This window comes from Aythya marila (genome assembly GCF_965140915.1).
Source record: "Aythya marila genome assembly, chromosome: 4".
Taxonomy (NCBI): Eukaryota; Metazoa; Chordata; class Aves; order Anseriformes; family Anatidae; genus Aythya; species Aythya marila.
In genome coordinates this window covers 62,105,603-62,127,392 of record NC_139045.1, presented here as the reverse complement: position 1 = coordinate 62,127,392, position 21,790 = coordinate 62,105,603, and the positions used below count along the sequence as shown (strand labels likewise).

General features: G+C 38.3%; 1 long non-coding RNA gene across 1 annotated transcript; it reads right to left on the bottom strand.

Annotated features, from left to right (window-relative positions):
- Nucleotides 1-2,635: 2,635 nt before the first annotated feature.
- LOC309877276 lies at nucleotides 2,636-21,003 on the bottom strand. The gene is made up of 3 exons (XR_014317342.1): nucleotides 20,905-21,003; nucleotides 5,892-5,994; nucleotides 2,636-4,368 (listed from the first exon to the last, which is right to left on the bottom strand). It is a non-coding gene; the product is annotated as an uncharacterized lncRNA (long non-coding RNA).
- Nucleotides 21,004-21,790: the final 787 nt, after the last annotated feature.

The window sequence follows — 21,790 nt, the reverse complement described above, 5'->3', positions numbered from 1 at the left end:
AAACTACTTGCTATGCCTGTGGAGTAATTTGGCAGAAAAGAAGATTTAAGTTGAGCACAAGAAATAAAATTGAAGAGGCTGCTGAGAGAATCCCCTTCAGTGAGAGTACAAAAAAGCAGGCTATGCATGCTTTGTTTAGTCTGGTCAAAGTTTAAGCTTAATCCTTCTTCTGAGGAGGGAGTAGGTGGCCACTTGAGGTCCCTTCTCACTGGCAGGTTTATGAGTCATAGTGGCAGCTAGAGAATAGAATTAATGGGAACCTGCCAAAATTACATCCAGGAAGTCCTTCTCTTATCAATCATCTAGAAATATTGTTTCTGTTATGTCACATCGGAGAGGTGTTTTCTTTCTGTCGTTGACACAAACTCCATGCTTGCTCTTAAGAAAGTGGGTTCTTGGAGGACAATTAGCTTATAATTTCAGAAATCCAAAGTAGGGTCTTGTTTAAGTTCCATAGATGCTTATAAGTTTTTTTAATCCACTCCTAAACCAGATGAGAAATGTCTCTCATAGGAGTTATTCCTGGTACTTGTCAGCAAAGGAAACACAAGGTGAACAGGGCTAATGGGTATTCAACAGCAAAAGCAAACCAAATAATATTTATCACCAGTAGCTCAGTGAGAGGTGGTGTCCCAGGCCCTGATCTGCCAGGTTGATGTCTTGCATTCACAGGTAGGTGCTTCTGATGAGAAATCTATACTGTAGTAAAAAATCTGGCATACCCTGATTTGAAGCTGGACAAGATCCCTACATCTGGGTAACACTGATCACTGTAACATTAGGCCATAGCTGATTACATCAATGCACATGCACAAATAGGTTGTTCATTAAGAATGTCTCCCACTGCAAACCTGTGCCTAGTCTTATGAAGATAATAACTTTTTGCTGGCTTGCTAAGATGGTAGGCCTTCTATACACTCCTCTGTACAACCATATACCTTTCTGTAACCACAGCTGCATATGCATGGAGTGCTAGGCCGGGTATGTAAGAAGAGGTAAGGTTTTATTAGGCCAGCCATTATAATTTTTAGAAATTCTCCTCATGGGCAGTACATTCTTTCAGGCCCACAGGCCCTCAGCTGGTTCTTGGGAATTAGAACTTTTTCTTTCAGGTGTGTCACAGAAATTCAGAAGAGCCTAAGGTTTCTTTCGGCCTATTAAATCAGTCACCATTTTTCAAGGTAACAGTATTTTAAATATATTGTTTTTATTTTATTTATTTATTTATTTATTATTATTATTTTTCTTTTTATTTCTCAGCTAGTAGTTTTCTTTATCTGAAGGTTATTCAGACTGATAATGTATGCTTGACCTTTGGTTTAGGAAGAGGAAAAATAGGCCCAATACCTCCATCTTTATTTGTCCCACCATTAGTATTTCCTTTCTTTATAAATCACTCACAGGTCTAATGCTGCCTTAACCGTTGAGAAAAGACAGGCTGGAGAAATCAGCAGGTGATCAAGGAAACACTTAAAGGTGATGGGCTGCTGCTTCAAAAAGCACTTGCATAAATAAATCTGCAGCACAGAGCAGAAGGGAAATCAGGGTAGAAATCTGGCTGACTGCCTGCAGTCCCCAGGCCCAAGGCAGTGCTGCTGTTAAGTGAGAACAGGTGAAAGCAATTCTTTGTTTTTGCCTTTATCTCTTCCCTTTGGACATGCGCTGGGAAGCTGAGGTGTCCATTCAATAGGAAACAAGTGAACACTAGCAGGAAAGGCATTCCTTTCTTCAAGGAGATCCCAAATACTGTATGGTCAGACTAAAGCTTCACTTCTCCTCCAGCCTCACTGATGTCAGGTAAGCTCTGACCTTCTTGTTTTCCCTCTTATGAAGTGCTGCTCAGCCTCCAGCATGTAAAATGCTTTGCAGGTAACATAATCACATTCCTTACAAAACTGGGTGGCTCAGATGGTAGAACAATACATTGAGGTCTCCAGCTGAATGAGGGCATCAACACTTTCCAGCAGGCAGAAGTGACAGATAGAGACAAGAACACTTGGACCCTCTACACGTGGAGGGAACCGTAAAGAAGTTGCAAATGGCTGGGGGAGTCAGATGGTATCCAGGACAATTTGAGTATATGTGACAACAAATTATTGGAACAAAAGCCATCTGAAGGGAGATGATAAATATTAATTACAGAGTGCAATTGCAAGAGCAGTAGGAAGGAGGAGGTGCAAAGAACTGAAGAGAAAAGATTGGGATGGACATATAAAACAGGTAGTGGAAGGTTTTCAGAAATTCTGGACTGGAAAAAAGCAAGTCAGATTTAGAGAGCACCAGACAACACCAAATTTGTTAAAGAGACAGTTGTTAGTATGCCATCAATTAGAGCTGGTGTTGAAATGATAGTCAATACAATCACAGAGTAAGATTTTAGTTCTCTGACTTCTTAAAATATTCTCTCAAGGCTGTACGTGATGCTGTATTTAAAGAAGAATATATATATATATATATATATATATATATATATATATTCTTCTTTAAATACAGATATATATATATATATATATATATATATATAATATATATATATATATAATATATATATATATATAATATATATATATATATAATATATATATAAAAAATATATGTATATATTTTTTTTTTTCTCCTGAGCTTTGAAGAAAGGTAAAATCACAACAGTTTCTTTCCTATGATTCCCTTCTGGATGGCTTTTAAAATACACATCTAAAAGTACTGAAGTTTAAAGGTTTGACACTGCTCTCACTGAAGTCATTGCTGAAATTCCCATTGAATTCAGGTTCTAAACAAGTTAATGAATAGGGTGAAAAATAAGTACAAGATATGTGATCGTAAAGCTTGTGACCAATGGAGATTTTCATTTCAGTTCTAGTAGATCAAGGTTTAAAATAAGAGAAGCCAGTTTTCTCATTTGATATATGACTACCTGAACATTCAGATTCCTGTCCATTCTGGATATCAGAGTTGTGACCGCTTACTTGCTCCCTGCTAATCAAGCAAATAAAGAAGTCAAGTCTTGATTTAAACTCAGGAGAGAATGGGACATTTTTGCAATCATCCTCCCCTTCCTGGATTTCTAATTTTCAAAACAAGTGAGGCATCTCACATAAATGCTGTGCTAGTCAAGCAATGTCTGGTTCCCTTAACTGGCTTCATCCCTGATTCACACTCTCAGCAATTCAATGGGAGTCCTTCCATTCACTTCACTGGATGATACCTCTGGGCCTCAATGCTCCAGCAGTATGTGCCTAGGAAATATATTATATTACTGATAAAAGTTGTTGTATCCAAGGGATCATTTACTTCTCTCTCATGTAAAGAGAGTGGTTTTCTGAACATGAATAGACTGGCCTTGAGAATATTAAAAATGACCATTATACATTCCATAATTGATGACTGAAATCGCAGCTTCAGCTATATTGGGTATGCTTAAGTATACTAGAAAGTTGTGTGATTAAGTACTCAGTAAGTTAACTAAGAGCTTCGCTTTTCATTTCCTCACATGTAGGGACATCATTCACATGTTAGATTTATTACTTGCATGTTATATTTATTACTTATTTCTATAATATCTGCAATATCACAGTACCTAACAATCTGCAGTTATGTACATAGACCTAGGCTAATTAACAGTTAATAGACATGGACCCCAAAAATCAAATAAATAATCAAACAAAAATCCCATAGAATCACAGAACGGCTGAGGCTGGCAGGGACCTCTGGAAGGCATCTGTTCCATCCTCTGCTCCAGAAGGGCCACCCAGAACAGGTTGCCCAGGACCACATCCAGGTGGCTTTTGACGGTCTCTGAGGAGGGAGACTCCACAATGCACCTGAAGGATCTCATAATCCAAGAAGAAGAAGGGAGAGAATGGTTGGGTACAGCAGGTTCAGGAGTGTATGACAGGCTGGTATAACAGGAGCCCTTGTGATCCATCCATGTACCCATTTGTCAAATTTATGTTTTGTTTTAATGTTGTTGACATCTTGGCAAAGGTGATTTTCAAGGAAGGATTGAAGGAGAATGGTGAAGGAACATTACAGTTGTATGCAGGAAACATCTCCCATGCTGAGAATGCCAGCTCTGGTTTAAAAACTGACCAAGTGGGGACTTGAAGGCTGGCAGCTTGGGTAAGCAGGGAGTAAGCCCTCCAGCGCTGAATTACTGATGATTGGTTTAATTGTTCGTGAAGCATTTGAGATCCTCAGGTGAATGACACCATAGGAAACAAAGAATGTTGAGAAGGCAAATGCTGAATATAATGCAGGTAATAGTGCTTCTGGAAGAGACAGGAGGTACTGCACAAACCACAGCTGCCACCAACGCAAGGTTGATTCCTTTGTCCCATGCAGGCATTTCCTTTCCTGTCCTACTTCTTGCTATCATCAAAATTAGAAAATTAAATAGTTGTAATATATTGAGTAAATTATTTTAATGAGAAAATTGACTTTGTCCTGAACAGTAATAACATTAATTGCCTTTTTTTTTTTTTTTTTTATTTGAAGCTGTTATTTTTACTCCATCCTTTAAAAGTAAGCTAATGTGAGTGCAAAGTGGAAAAAGTAATATATCTTGATTTTAACTCTTTTATTTTATTTTTTAAGCAGTAATTTTCATTTGTTACCACTGGAAAAACATGGTTTAGCAGTTCAAAGTGCAAGGCCTATCCTTTACTATGTGTGTGAAAAACACCGATGTATGTGTTTCAGATGTTCTTGTGCAATGATTGCAATTTTGATCCCTATAATCCTCAGAAAACCCCCCTTTATATAGCTCTATGTCCCACATACTCCCAGGAGCAAATTTTTCCAGGCAACCCCACCATCCCAGTAAGCTTATCACTGTATTTCTCTGTAACTTAGACAAAACCTAAACCAAATTGCTCTCAAATTTCTGAGAAATGAACCTTGTACATAGGTATTCACTCTATAAATAGCCCATTAACTCCTAGGCAAGGGTCTAACATAGACATATGTAGTCATTATTATGCTTTTGGTATCATAATTCAGGGGTCTGCTATGTCAGTAGATGTGTAGAATATGTGTAAACATATTTGAGGAAATTTTGTCCCATCATAAATGAATGGGATTTTAGGACGTATAGAATGACAGAATCCTAGAATCACAGAATAGTTTGGGTTGGAAGGGACCTTAAAGATCATTTCATTCCAACCCCCCTGCCATGGGCAGGGACACCTCACACCAGAGCAGGTTGCTCAAAAGCCCCATCCAGCCTGGCCTTGAACACCTCCAGGGACGGGACATCCACAACTTCTCTGGGCAACCCGTTCCAGTATGTCACTACCCACATAGTGGAGAATTTTCCATAAACATCTAATCTAAATCTACTCTCTTTTAGCTTAAAGCCTTTTAGCTGTACCTATCAGTACACCCCTTGACAAAGGGTCCCTCCTGAGGTTTCCTGTAGCTCCCTTTAGGTACTGGAAGGCCAGTATAAGGTCTCCCCAGAGCCTTTTCTTTTCCAGGATGAATGACACCAACTCCCTCAGCCTGGCTTCATAGGAGAGGGACTCCAGCCCTCTGATCATCTTTGTGGCTCTCCTCTGGACTTGTTCTAATATTTCCATATCCTTGTGCTGGGGGCCCTAAAGCTGAACACAGCACCCAGGTAGGGTCTCGGAGAGCAGAGCAGAGCACAAACAACATCCCACTTCTCATGTGGCTTTAATTGTACTGAGCCATGGTTTACTTCTCCTAGTAAGATCTGGGTGCAAGATACAAGCAATTAATGTTTAATGAGGTTTAGCTATGAGAGTGATGTGCTTGGCAGGACTTCAAGCATCAAACTTTGAGCTGTATGTAGAAGGTCTGGTCCTGAGAGACAATGTATACTTTTATCTTGCTAGCGACTTAATGGTAGCTGTGGGTGCTTGACTTCTTACCTGACCTCTTTTTGGAGCTGTGCTCTGAAAAGATCCAGTTTGCCAGGGTGGAGAGGGTAAGTAGTTTGTATAGACCATTACATACGCAAACTTGCTATTTTGGCTGGCAATAGAGACAGTGGGAAGAAAATAATTAGACTAGCCATGCTGAGTGTCCTCATCAAAGTGAAAAAAACAAACAAACAAACAAAAAAAAACACACACACACATACGAAAAACAAAAATCAAGCCCAGAATTTTTTTTTTTTAAGTTGTAACCTTCAGACTAACAGAAAGAGAAGCCATGGGAAAACAGATTTGTGACTTTTACGACAGACTGACAGACTGGAAGTCCTCATTATCAAGCCTCTACCTTAAGACAGAAAATATATCCCTGCAACTTTATTCTTCACAGTAAACTCTGACTGCTAATTATTTGCTAAATTTCCTGCTGATGTTCCCTGAATGAAGTCAGACTTGATGAAAGTTTCTGACACTTCTCTTGTCAGCAGGAGAATAGAAAAAGTGGGCCAGCTTAGTTCAGAAAGGACCCTCACTGCTCATCATTTATGTTTCTACTGAACATGCATTGATGCTTGTCTGTTACCACCTCACAGCTTCCCATCCACCTTCTGTTTTCATGGTCATTTGAAGTACAGATGCTCAGCTTCTTCCAAACTATATAATGACAAAAAACTACAAAGAAAAAACAAACAAACAACAACAAAAAAAACAAAACAAAACAAAACAAAAAAATAATGTCACTCATCTTTTACAGTCTCCAGAAGAGAAGAAAACTTGCATGCAAGAAAATTAGTGTGACGAATACTCACACAGTGACTTCTGCATGCCTATCATCACTGCTTGCACACCCATGAGTCAAACTAAAAGTAGTAAATTATCCCCACTTGGTGTTATTTCATCTTTATTGTGCAAATTTCCCAGCACAATGAGGAACTGCCAGAGCTGTGTTTCCAACACTTCTGTAAAAGTATTATATACTGTAGAGGGAGAGGTCTGTGGTATCAGACAGAGGTCAGTTTTTCAATGATATTGAGTGATAATTGCAAAATTACTTTGGAGGAAAATTACAGAAGAGGAGCAGAGACTGGAATCTTGGATCTCTGTGCCACAGAAAGGGCTCTGTGCAATCATAATCACACCTGGTCTCCTCTTCCACCTTAATGAATATTATTCTATATAATGTGGAAGAGTTTTAATAGGAGACAATTGGAGGACATTTCTTGTCCTCTTGTCATCCTACATCAGCTGCCATGATTTGGCTATAGTCTTATAGTTATCCCTTCTGCTTTGGAAAAATTAGGTTCGGCATCAGTATCTCAGAATCCTTTATATATTTTAATTGCAATTTTTCAGAGAAAAGACTTATCTCCTTCCATTATTAGTCTAAAAATTTGGCACCACAGCAGTTAGCACAACAGCTGCAGCCCTTAGAGCACTAGTCCTAAGTCCCAAGGTTGTATGTAGCAGAGCTGATAACTGAGCGAAGACAGTGCAAGTCTCACAGAAACACATAATGTAAGATAAAGATTTCTCCCCAAATCTAGATTTATTACATAGTTTATTTCAGCATTACAGCTGAGAGGAGATTTATTCTCCCAAACACCAATGTCTGTGGTCACCATTGAGAAGGTACAAATTAGGGCCTTAAGTGTTTGTTCATGTTTCTTTGTTTCATAAGTGCCTCACTTTTGGGACCAAGTAAGTCATCCAATAGCCCAAATAATAAATATGGGATTCTATCCAGTGTACATTCCAGAATGAGTTACCAATCCAGTGACCTGCAATCTAGGGCTGAACCTTACCCACACAAATAATCCTTCCAACCCAAATAATATTGTATTCTCCTTGTAGCTGGAATATAGCCAGATACCTAAACATGTTACCCAGATACATCATTCCACAGCCTTCCATCTCAGCCTGCCTGTCATTCCTCTACCATTGCTTTCCTGATCTAAAGAGAATGAGGGATTGCTCTCTGAAGCAGTTCTACTGACCCCTTTTTGATTTTGCCTTTTTTGTTTTGTTTTGTTTGTTTGTTTGTTTTAAGCAAGAATTGTCAGCATTCTCTGTCAGTACAGGTGACTGATTCATAGTCATGAAGAGGAAATAGAAAATATGAGAAAGGAAGTTTAACATCTGATCCAAGAATCAATTTTTATTATTTCACAGAATCACAGAATTTTCTAGGTTGGAAGAGACCTCAAGGTCATCGAGTCCAACCTCCAACCTAACGCTAACAGCCCTCCACTAAACCATATCCCTAAGCTCTACATCTAAACGTCTTTTGAAGACTTCCAGGGATGGTGACTCCACCACTTCCCTGGGCAGCCTGTTCCAATGCCTCACAAGGCATTGTATCAATTTTTTTGAATTGTATTTTTGAATATGGTATTGTATAAAATTGTATCAATTTTATACAATACCTTTTACAAGGTATTGTAAAAATGTGTATCATTTTTAACTGTCAAATGATAACTTGTGATTTTTTTAAGGATCTTCTTATAGATATCAGAAAACTTCCAAAAACTTTGCACTGCTCTTTTGCTTTTTTGTGCCAGCAAGATCATCCAAGGCAAATAAAACAAGCAACAGAAATTTATACCACCCAAGTATTTAGCTACTGAGAAGTGATGATGCAGTGAATTAATGGCTTAGTTTATTATAGTTTTTCCTTATGACTCTGCATTAGAGGGTCTAACTCTATAGATCCAATTTATTCTGATCACATAATGTTAAGTGTATTAGGTTTAATGGGCCTATTTCAAAAGAGATTAAAGAAATCATGTTTACCAAAAAAGTAGGTTGGAATGAATAAAAATACCATTAAAAAACCTAAATCACTTTTTATTTCCTAAACTTTTATGTCTGAATTTTGCTGTGAGAATGGAAGAGTGATCATTTCTCTCTCTCTTCCTTCCTTGCTTCCTTCCTTCGGTAGTTATATACTCTTTACAGGAGAAACATCACATATTTTGACCCTTCTGAAGTATTCTGAATTCCCCTTCAATGCCATTACTTATTTCTATGGAATGAGATTATGGTACCAAATACCAGAGCATGAAGTAAGTTTACCCTGTTTGCTCCATAAAGTTTGTGATATTAGGGGCAAGTTAACAAATAAATAAGAAAACTTCATAACAGAACTATCTCATGATGGTCTGTTCTTGTGGTGCATCAAAGTATAACCTCTTAGCAAACTCAGATTTCTCCAGTTCTGTGACTTTCCTATTTATCTCTGTTTTGGAGGCCATATTTAAAAGTAACATAGTTTTCATGGCAGTTGATAGTTATATAGATAATTTTCAATACTTAGCTCTGTATCAGGTGGATACTGAAAATTATAATTAAAGACTTTTTCTCTTGAAAGGTTTCCTTGAAAACTCAAAGTAAATAAGTACTGCAATTTTGAGGAGGAGCAAAAAAAAGAACCGGAGTTAATGATTTTAGGGCTTGCTTATAAAATGCAGTCTTTCACTATCATGTGAATGAAACCCAAGCATTAAAATTTACAGATTTTGTGTTTCACAGGTTTTGTCTTTAAGCTGCTTTCTGTAGCAAGATGCTCTAAGACATGACAGAGGCCTTGGGCAAATTAAGAACATTATTGCAATCTGACTTTGTATCAGGTACTGTATTCTTGAAATTTGCAATTGAGATTTGGTGTAAAATACTGTAGAGGAGCAGTCAGGCTCAATGTTTATTGGGATATTATAGAAATCCCAATAAGTTGCTGCTGAAAAAGCCCATTTACAACACCATGTGTTACAGCATACCCATATTGAAATACTGGAAGCACAGTCCCAGGGATAATCAGTTTTGCTGAGTGCTACCGTAGGACCTGTAGTTCTCTAACAGAGACCACAGGCTTGGACTAGCTTCAGGAGCATGCAGGGGACCTGTTTTCTATCTAACAACTCAACCAGCATACCCACCCACTCAACTGTTTAATCATAAAGTGTGGCATATTACATTGAGCAAACCTTGGATCCAAAGTGTGTGGCTCAGTCTGCCCTGAATTTGTAATGTTTGTCTCTATCATGGGAAATCTTAATCATTTCTATCTTGATAAGTCTGTCTCACCTACCACATAAAGATTTTGTAGTTGATCTTGCAAGGAAATTTGTAGGAAGCTACTTCCTTTGCTACTACAGTAGACTTGTATTTTATCTCCTTTGCTGCTTGGCGGAGATTTTTTTTTTTTTTTTTTTTTCCCCAAGCTAAGATCTCAGATCCCTTATTTTTCCCCTTCATTTTCCCCCAGCGTTGATCAAAAGCTCAGTACCCAAGATCAGGAAAGCCACAGGGTGCTTGGCAAAACTGGCACAAAAATGTCAGTGCACAACAGCAAAGCAAGAGACACTTGTCTGCTGATTGCTGGGCTTGTTATGCACTGAGTCATGCCATTTGTAACACATAGCAACTAGAAAACTATTACTGTATCTAAGAGGAGAGAGAAATGACTTCTTAATTTAAAAATGACTTTTCTGTGTTAGGGATTTGACAGAGAGGATGAAGGACTAGAGGAGATAAAGTGTTTGTCTGGTGAAAAAAAATCATTTTGTAAACATGAAATATTGATCGGGCATGTATTGTGTGAGTGCTTGCTGTATGTGTGTATCGAGTTCCAAATGTTGCACATTCAGAAAAGTTCAGTTAGAAAAATCACTCACAGACATACATAGACAGAGGTCTACAATCTGTGCTGTCTGGAGAACATGAAACATTTATTTAGACAAGAAGAAACTTCTCTCACATATTGCTGAATAAGATTTTTGTGACCACTAGTTTTGTCTGAGGAGGATTTAAGACTATCTAAAGCGTCCCTAATCTGTGTGTTTTTTTTTTTTTTTTTGTTTTTTGTTTTTTATGCTTAATTAATAGAGCTGATCTGACAAGTGCTTTTATTGGAATCTGTCTTCTACTCTTTTCTGTTTCTTTTTTACTTGACTTCAATAGAAATTCTCTCTGCAGCCCTGAAAATGAGGACATATCTTTTTAGAGCTACATAATTCAAGTGTATGGGCTCTAATTGTTATTATTCTCTGTCCCTTTTGCAACATCTTTAAGACTTTCCTGTATTACCAGAGTGACATAAAATGGTCATAGTCTAAATGAACATCAGACTTAGAAGAGTTTAATTATAGAGGTACCATTAAAAGTACATTGATTTTCACTTAAGGAGGAGATTAATTCTTTGCTTTTAATTTTTTTATTTTTTTTTTATAAACAATGTAGGGCAACTTAATCAAATTTACAGCTTTACCTGTATCTCTCACCATTGCCATAAGAATAGTTATATAATAACAACCTCTCTCTTCCTGGTTTTTGAGTCTTTAGAAATTTAGCTTTCATATTCTTCCCAATCATAAAGACTAAGAAAATGTCTCTAAAGATAAGAACATTTCATATTCAAGAACAAAATAATTTAAGAACTGATGTCATATTATAAACAGATAACTGATAATGAAGGCGTTTATATTGCAAGATATAAATAAACAGAGAAAACTGGCAATGTACAGGTCAAATACAATGAATATATTCAGGTAAATCTTTTAATTAATTGAAATTATTTTTTCATGATGTGGGTAAAGTTTTTGTCATGGTTGCACGAAGACTGGTAAGAGTTAATGCATCTGTTATGCATGTTTTATATGCAAATATTGTGAGTCTTAACATTATGGCTACAGTAACACTAGAATCACTAGATTATACTAGTTTTGAAGATGTCTTTCCTGTCTTGACTTGAAGAAGTTCACTAACTTTAGAGGTGGTTACAAAACTGGAATGATGGTTATGTAGTAATCATGATATCTCTTCAACATAAAAAAAAAAAAAAAAAAGTGTCATGAAAAAGGGGCAATGAAAGCCAAAACGATGTGAGTCAAGCTAAGGGAATGTCTTGACCATGGCTGTGAAGGAGAAAGTGGTGGATGAAGAGAGAGGGACACATGGAGAGGTGGCCTCAGTACCCTTGCTCTTGTTGGTGACATTGAGAAAGTGTTTGCACCTCCCTTTGCCACTGAGATCTCTGCTCACACACCTCCATAGGCTGGGGCCCTCGGGCAGGTATTTCCCTCCTGGAGGCAGAGGATCTGTCAGTCCTGCTTTCCCAGAGGCAGCATGGATCCTATCCAGGCACAGAAAGAGTGTTTTATGCTCACTTTCCTGGGAAGACCAGGTGGAATATGACCCTAGGATACTTCCTCCCCCTGTGTTTTACAATTAAAGTGAAGATCTGGAGTGGAGAGGCAGCAGCCAAATCACTAATTAGCACTCTGATGACTACATCTGCATTTTTAAGATTTCATTTTGATTTGCATGGGCCTGCACAGTCAGCTGTTACGTTGCAATTCAGCTGAGTTAAGTGTTTACTTGTTTTTTAGGAGAGGGAGAGAAAAGATCCAACAGAACTGGGTTTTTATCTAGAAATAAATGTTAGCCAGGAGGTTTCATTCGCTAGTGGAGTGCTGGGACCAACACTACCAGAAGAAGAGAAAATTTTTTTATGGGTAGGAAGGAGGCAAACAGTCACTTCAGGAGTAATACACAGATGAATGATGCACATTGATGTTTCCCACATTAAGGAGGAAAATGTGCTAGAGACGCATTTCTTGGTTAAAAGTAGAAAGTATGATGTACAGTTTTTGAGTGCTTACTACTGTAGCTGAGATATGTAAGGAGCTTTTACAAACTAAGTATGCTCTGATACCTTCCCTTTCCAAAGCATTCATTATGGTTTTGGATTGTCTCCCTCCTACCCCTCATCCTTCAGGACTGAAATTCTTAAGGTGATGCCTGAAAGTGTCATTCTGAAAATTAACTTCTCCAACCAACACTAGTTATCTCATGGCTGAGCACTTTGCCCATTGTTGTCTTACCAAACACATTGGCAAACATTCTGATAAGTAACCCCTTCTTATTATAGCAAGCTGACTCAAAATACAGAAGTGAAGAACAGAAGAACCTGCATGGTTGAAAGCCAAAGTAGGTTTTCCATTACCACTTGGAAATATGGAAATCTTCTCCCGTTGTTGAAGAAAAGTTACTACCACATCAATTGTCATGTGGGTAATTATAATATTTTTCCTCCTATTACCATGAGACCAAAGTCTGCCAGATCTATGGCCAAGATTTGGGATACTCAATTCATTTTTGTTTTGTTGTAGATTCTTTGTAGTCTCAGATGGGATACATAATCTCTGCTCACCTCAAGGTTGTATCAAAAATTAGAGATAATGGCACATTCCCAACTCTCAGAAGTGGTATGTAGCTAAATAACAATTTCATTGGAAGAAATGGAAAAATAGGAACCTATTCCCAGAACCCGTCCATTTCTTCATCACTTTTGAAATTAAACACTTTCACCAGACTTTTTACCAAAGAGATCCAGCCAGTATGACTGAACTAAAATGAAAAATGGGATTCTCACCTCAGCTATGGCATACCTGTCCTTCAGTTACAGACTATGGAAGCTCCAGGCGAAAAAATGGTTCTCCATTGAACCTGATGAATTGGCTCCAACCTACGAGTTATTCCAAAATGGCTTTCTCTCTCTGATTTTTCATGAATTTAAGAGTTTTCTTCCTAATATGGAATTAGCCAGCTATGGAAATTACAACATTTTACAAAAGGAAAATTGTCTTCTTTCAGCCTATAGTTATGAGGATAAGAGTATTAATTAGTCTGAAATGCCCAAATCCTGTGGAAATAAAAATTCCTAAGAATAAAGATTAATTTGAAACTGCACCATGAATAAATTCATTCTTTAAACTAAAACTCCTTACAGAATACAAAGTTGTCAGTATGACTATGGCAACAGGGACCTGCATGGACCAACTACATCCTCATACTTGCATGCAGTATCACGTTGCTCATTTATATTGAAATTAATCAGATTTACTCCCAAATCCTTACCTTCAGTGCTGATTCCTAACAATATATCATTTATACACTTGATTTTTCCATACTGAACTGAGTTTAGGCATTCAAATGCGCACATACTTGAATATACGATTCATATATGTACAGCACTTTTGATGAACATCATTAAAATGCTTGTTCTTTTTAATCAATTGCTCAAAAATCAGAGTGCTCTTGATCTATAGCACTCCGTTCTCCTTTGCTTAGGCAGATAAAACTACATAGGACAGAGAGTATGTAATTATTTACATGCTTATCCCAGAAATAATTTTCTGAAGAGGTTACTGTGTTATGAGAGTATTTAATGAAGTACTTTCAGCTTTTCTGTAATTAATGCAAATTTATGTGATGATCTACTATTTTAACAATCACCGACTGTGTGTATTTTAATTTTCTATCTTTTTTTTTTTTTTTTTTAACTGAAAAAAATTGTTTGCATTATCTCTTGACCGAGTTTAAATACAGCTGCTTTGAAATTTGCGTTTTGTGGTCTGTGGGAGGACCTAGAATTGCAAAACAACAAAAAAGAAATTCAGAACGAAAATAAGAATGTCTTCAAATTTCCCTTGGAAAGAAAGCTTGAATGGGTGGGGAGCAATGGCTGATATCTGCATCTTTAACAGACTGGATGACAGGGCTGCCTCAGACTACAGGTATTTGTTTCAACTTCCTTTTTTTTCCCTTTTTTTTTTTTTTTTTTTTTCCCTTTTGTTTTAGAACACATCAGAAGAGCCTGGTGCTTCTGGGTGTGTTGTCTTAAGAAAGTGCTTGAGGAAGAAACCCCAGTGCTGCATCTGAGCTGGTGGCTCTGCTCTGTAGCAGGGTTCAGTGTGGACATGATGTAGATCACCTGGGAAACCAGGGGTTTGTTTTGTGTGTGCTATTTTTGTTGTGAATAGGATAGAATAGGATAGAACAGAACAGAATAGTACCATTGGAAGGCACATACAAAAATGATGAAGTTCAACTTCCTGACCTCTCCAGGGCAGGACATGAGGGCATTATCCAAAGGCCTCTTGAACAGGCATGGGGCATACAATACCTGTAATCCTGGTCCAGTAAAGAAATGTTACTCTCCAGTCCAGACCTCCCCTGGCACAGTTCGTTGCCATTGCCTTCTGTTCTGTCATCAGTTACTGGGTGGCAAAGACCAGCACTTCCCTCTCACCTTCTCCCTCTTCTTTCTTGTGAGTTTAACAAGGTGATGCTTGATCACTTTCTTTAAAAGAAATTTCTTTTGATTTCCTTGAAAGACCACTTTCTTTGCTGGTAACTCAGCCACTCCCTTTCCATCCATTTCCTTATAGTGTGAAGGGCAATCCTCTTCTCATGCCGGATACCATCCCATCATTTATGCTTCTTCTTGCACTTCACCATATTGCTGTCCATCTCCAACTGTCTAGATTCCTGCACCTTTGATATATTTCTTATCCACTTCACATACATTTTCTCCCCTGTTGGCCCTTAAGCTGCAATACTGGCAATACTTCTCCCTGCTGTGGCCAGTAGCATGTTGAGGTCACTGACTACTATCCAGGTTGAAAATATCTAATCTTTTTCCCACATTTACCCTTGGTTTACCATTTTTCATTTCTTCTTTTGTAACTAAACTGCAAACTTATTGGGGTGGGAGAGCTGTTTGTTCTTTGTTTGCATAACATTTAGTACAAGGCATCTGGGAGATGTGAATTCTTAAACCATGTAGTAATAAATGAGTAAAGGCTTGTAAGTAGAGCAAAATATGATAAGAAGGGTAGAGTCACCTCACAAGTTAACATTTTAGACCCCAGAAATATAGGACTACCCTCAGCTTCCAAAAAATGTAGTAATATTAAGACACCAAACATCGGTCTGCTTGCCTGACCTTAGTTCTGGTAGTGATGCTGAGTAACAACAATATGATTATGGCATTTTAGGGATTTAATTTTCCATTTGATTGAACTGATTCATACATGGTTCATTTCATGGCATCTTTGCCTTTCCAGATGGGAGGCAGCTGTGGAGGAGGGGAGCCCTCCTGAGGACCTCCCAAGCTACTCCTTTCCCATCTCTTGCTGATAAATGAGAAATTTCAGCTCTGAGGAGTAGCAGCAAAAGGGGCATAATTCCTAAAATAATTGATTTTAAAATGTCCTGTGGAAAGGCTTCAAAGACTGTTGATGATATATGAATAATGAAGGGTCTGTATTTTATAACAGAATTCATTAAAGATAAATAAAAGTCTGACAGAAGGTGCAAAATGACCTATTTTCAATTAACTCAAACTAATTAATGGGTTTACTTGTAAATTCTCAGAAAATCCATTTTATAGTCAGAAGTACTGTAATTTTAGCAGTGATACAGTATTTTTGTGCACAGCAAAAAGACTGAACCCCCTCCTTTAAGTACAAACTTTAGTTCAGCTTCAACTTTGGAGCAGTGCCTGGTACCTTCATAATTCTCTTCCTTCCCTCTACCCACGATCTAAAAAGGAAGATGGATATACAGAAAGCCTACAAGGAAACCTGATATATCATCAGGGAAAAAAAATGACACATAAAGAGTGTTCCATGAATCACAAAAGTACATTTCAATAACTAAGCTCGAAGGAAGAAAAGAAAAGGAAAAAAAAAAATAATTGTCTTGATTGGCCAATTATAAAATTATAAATGGTTGTGCTTCTGAGAATACTCATGCAGCATGAGTAGAGGTTTTCAACTGAGCCTGATGAAATCCTGTCCTGCTTGGAGTGGTATCTCAGTGCAGATTTTCCATGCCTGACATTGCTCTCACGCTACTGTTAAAAAAAATTGCATTAAAAATTCTTCCAGAAATGCACATGACTTAATTAAACAAAATCAAGAAACAAATCGGCAAATGTCATACATGGGAATCCTTCAGATTTCTTCTCCACTTCACCTCATTTTTAGGGTGGTATTTCAAAAACTTTTTCACCAGGAACATGAAGAAATCGTGTATGCATAAAACTGGGTATCTTGCAGTTTAAATATGTCTCTGTATTTTTGGCAGGTTCTACAAATTCGAAGTATTTATTTAATCTTTATAACTGCAAACAATACAAATTCAAATACTTTTTCAGTATTGCTCATCTATTACATTTTATGGTATGTGTTTAACGACATGAATGGAAGTGTGATAGACTACAGATTTAACAGATTTAATCAAAGACTGTGCTGAGCATGTAGCAGAGGTTAGTGTTTCTGTAAGAATCATGATGTTATAATTTCCTGCTCTTTCAAGTATGTAGCCATTATATTTCATTTATGTATGGTCTGGGTGAGCTTTTTTATCATTTTAGTCTGGCTTCCTAGGAAGACATGGCAAACTGCTATCCTTGCACCATGGCTCTGCTTGACCATTTTCTCCTCCCTCAAATATTTCCATCCAAAGAAGAAAGAGCCACTGAAAGCTCAGGGTTAGTTGTAACCCCAGATGTTAAAAGGCAGTGTCTAACCTCAGGGACTGATGAAAAGGCTGGTCAGAGGTGGCTACAGTGCATCTGTTTTGGCAATGACCATAGGAATGTGTGTACATCAAATGATCTAGCAGCCACTGCAGGTGTCCCTTGCCCTGGGGCATATTACAGGAGACATGGAGGGATGAAGCAGAATGGCAAAGCTGGTGGGCAAAGGATGCATAGCTTGAGTGAAGCCAGGTTTTGTCAGTTCTTTCACCCACTAAAAAAACCATTAGGTTTTGGTGTGCCAGCTCCATGGGGCTGAAGGAAACCTTCAGCTTGTCCCCAAAGCATCAGGGTTTCCCACAAGAACTCCGGTCCAAGGAATAACTAGATGTAAAACTGCACAGCTTCTAAGACTGGCATGCAGTTCAGCATGTGGGCTGTCTTCTGCACTTCATAAAGGTAAAATATGCATAGATTGGAGCTGCATTTTTTCATGATTATGAAGGGGTTAAAAAGAAACACATTTGCAGCACTGAGGCAGAACGACCTTGTGGGGAGCATTCTCGTGTGTGCCAACTGTTCTTTCTTCCTCTGTACGCAGCTTGCAATGGAAAAGTACTGCCTGCCCTCTGTAAATTATTAATTTCTTCATGTTATCAGATACTGTTGATAAAAAGACAAGTGGCCCCTGTACTGACTGTCTAGGGTAAAATGAATACTTGCTGATGCCCTTTAAACTCTGTATAGGTTTTCATCTACTTTCTACTGAGGTCGGCTTTGCACTGTGCAATGGACTGTTACACACTTTTAGCTGCTCACAAGTAACTCCCTATGGAATAAACCATTACTGCTTTCATTTTAGGTGCTGACTTAGATGAATGACTTTAAATTACTTACAACCTTCAGCCGATCTAAGATGTCAAACAAACTTTAAACTAGTATATGTTCAAGGATGTGTGAACCTGAAAACAAGAAAAGGTAGAGGTGCTTTTTCATTAGCCACTGCTTTGTACAGGAGAGAAGGTCACCGCCTGGAGAGGCTGGGCACAGAGACAGAAGACGCTATCGCTCCTAGTCAGTGTTCTTAACTATTATTAATACAAACAACTCTAAGCAGTACCTCTGATAAAAAGCTTGATTAAAGCTACTGAGATTAGGGATCATGTTAACTAGTGATGATAGGATAAATTATCAAATGGAATGGCTCCAAATTGTAGCATAAAGGGACCCATTTACAAGGGATTATACATCAGGTTCAAAAAGAATGAGGAATTGACGAGAATAAAAGCACATACTAGATCCAACAAGTGGTACCTTTGCCAGGACTGCTGTATTGCAGATGGCTATATTTAACTTTTCAGGATAGACAGTGGAAAGGAAACTGCAACAGGCAAGACAATAAGAGTGAGCAGCTGTCTAAAAAGCTGTAATGTACTGAAAATGGCACTTAACGCATATTCATCAGGGCCAGCAGAGTATTCTCCACTGCAGTTAAATGCATTAGGACTAGCAGCAGACGGTCTAGTTACTGAGGATCGTCTCCATACTATTCACTTCAGTTCTTCATCATTCTTTCAGAGATTTCCGTCTCATGTTTTTTATGCCATTGCTGAAAGGTAGGGTCCATTTCTAGTACAGATGGAACTCTTGAGCCTCTGAAGAAGACAAATGACAGGTAGCTAGGTTGTACTTGTCTCTTCCAAATAAGGCTTTTAAAATGAGTGGCAGATCTAAAGTGCAAACTGAATTAAGATTTTGCTTGGAATTCTTTAGACTACACAAAATACAAAGAACTGGGACAATGCCCATCTGATCAAACCCAGCCTTGTGCTGTCAGCTCTTGCAGTGCCGGTTATAATTTTACCATTCTTCCTTTAAAGCACGGAGATGTTTCTGTGGAGCAACATCTTGTGTTCCTTATTCACTGGTATCAGCCCTGCTCCAGGAAGTTCTCTCTGATTTTCCTCAGCACTTAGCAGAACTGGATGCTCTACTTTTCTGCAACCACTTCAAACAGTGAGAAAAAAGAGCCATTTGAATATCACTGTGGAGGAGAAAGTCCTGCAGACATTGTCCTCAGAAACAGGAACATCAGATATGATCAACATTTATAATACTAATGTATGCACTTTACTAACCAGGCACATGGTCTGGCAAATTAATTATGCTTGCTGATAACTTGTGCTCATGGAAACTCAGAGCTAAACCAAGGTTTCCATAGATGGGCTGATGTTATTTTCATAAAACTATGGGAAGCAACTTGTCCTCAAAACCATACTGTGGTTGAGATCAATCTATCAGATTGAAAAAGAAACAAATTCCTTTATAAAACTACTGTCAAAACATGTTCAGAGAAACAAGTCTTTATGGGTTTTTCTTATATGTAATCACCATTATGTCTTTTATTATTATTATTATTTTTTTCAATATTTTTGTTAGTTTGTCCAGTGATGTTTGAGGGAAATTCGGACTATGCTGTTGCATTGGTCAACTGTAAAACTGAAGTTTCTGTGCATAATCTTGGACTTTTCAGGAGCATTAAAATACTTTAAATAATTATTTGTCGTCCTGGGATGATAATGTTGCAAGTGGAGGTATGTAGACAAACCTCCTGGCAAACTGGTGTCTGCTTCAGGAAACAAATATTTCAGTTGGGGTTAACTATGCAAAAATATGTCACCTTAATAAAAACCATAAAAATCCTGCCCTGCCTCTGAGGAGGTTACCTTGGAAAAGAGATGAGAAGTGGAATATGTTAGTAGCTACATCAAGTAACAGATGGTCTGGAAGCTGCCCTCACCTAGAAATATTAGAAGCTTGTAGCTACCTTCTTCATTGCTTGTCTGCACTAATCATGGGACCAATTAGTGATGAGATGATCAAACCAGATGCTGCCACTGGTATCCTCTAGATTCCCTACCCCTTGATTTGAAGAAATGTAAGACAAATTAGAAAGCAATGGAGGACCTATTGGATTGCAGCATCACTGTCATAAGACATTATTCTTAAATAGTTTATAGAGTTTACAAGAGAAAAATATTTGACAGGAAGGAATAAATGCTGCCAACATTGATTGTTTCACATTTCAAGGGCAAATCTGAAACTGTACTTTCACAGTGACTGAACATAGATTATTGGAGAGATGTTCTTGTAAACACCTGTGAGAGATATGAAAATCTTTCTGCTGGCATAATACATTAATAATCTAGAAATGCCTACTTGCTACATGTGGGAGGATGTAGTTTGCAGAAAGGAAGAGAAAGAAAAGGAAAATGAACAAGTAGGAACACAGAGGATTAATAAGCCATCAGAGAAAATAAAAATTGTCAAAGCTATGTCCAGAATTTCCTTTCAAAAGGAAGGGAGCTCCCTACAGGAGTTCTCTATTCTAACTCATAACTGCATTTCTGGCATTGCAGCATCCCAGAGATGAAGATGGTCCCCACATGCACATGTGAGCCCTTCCCTTCCCTTCCCTTCCCTTCCCTTCCCTTCCCTTCCCTTCCCTTCCCTTCCCTTCCCTTCCCTTCCCTTCCCTTCCCTTCCCTTCCCTTCCCTTCCCTTCCCTTCCCTTCCCTTCCCTTCCCTTCCCTTCCCGTCCCTTCCCTTCCCGTCCATGTGAACGACCTTGTTCCCCTCTCCCCAGAAGAGACAGCAGAATCCATCTCCCATCCCATATTGTATTACCTTTGCAGATGCATTCCTAATGCTAAAACTTTTCTTTCTCTCATGGAAGGCCTCCCCCCTGCCTGGCGCTCCACTGTGCTGCTTGCCCCTCTGTGTGGCTGCCATCATTCACAGCTCTTCTGGTGCTCTTTGCCCATGCACACAGATCAAGTGGAGGTTTCAGTGTGTGGGCAGTGCAATGTACACAAGGTGAAAACAACAGTAATAAAAGGCTAGCAAAGCTTTGGAAGGAAAGCCAAACTATTAAGGGAGAGGAAGGAAAGAAAAACTAAAATTAGCATTTGTCTCTTTGAAAAGAGAGAAAAATCTACTGAGAAAAACAAATTGTTCATAAACGAAAAAGTTGATAAATCACTCTCTGTAGATTTCATGTCATCTTAACTGCAAATATTTCTGATTATAGCATACATTTCCATGATTGCTGTCTTTTTTCTGTTTGTCTTTATTCAAATCTGCTAAAAATCTTCTCTTTAATACAAGTGGTTTGTTATGGAAGCTTTCCTAGCTCAACATTCCTTGTCTGCCAGCACTTACACAAGCAGCCTTTGTGAGTTAATTATTCCAGGTGGCTTAATTCTTCCTGACAAAAGAGAGAAAGGTAAAAAAACACTTATTATTTTTGTGACTGTTACAGAGACCAAACACTCGGCTGTATTAACTCTTGTGTGGCTTTTTAGAGCCTGCACACTTGCATCCTCTAGTGCGATCCAGTTTGCAGTGTGTCCCCAGGGAACTGGCAAAATCGTTGTGCTGAAATCAATGGCAAAGCTTTTGTTGATTCTCTTGATAGGCTGAAGCTCTTCCAGTGGCTCAGTCCTGCAGCTCAGAGGGGTCTCAGTCAGACTCCCACCCCACCCTCTACGTGGCTGCTACGCAAGTCTTGCCT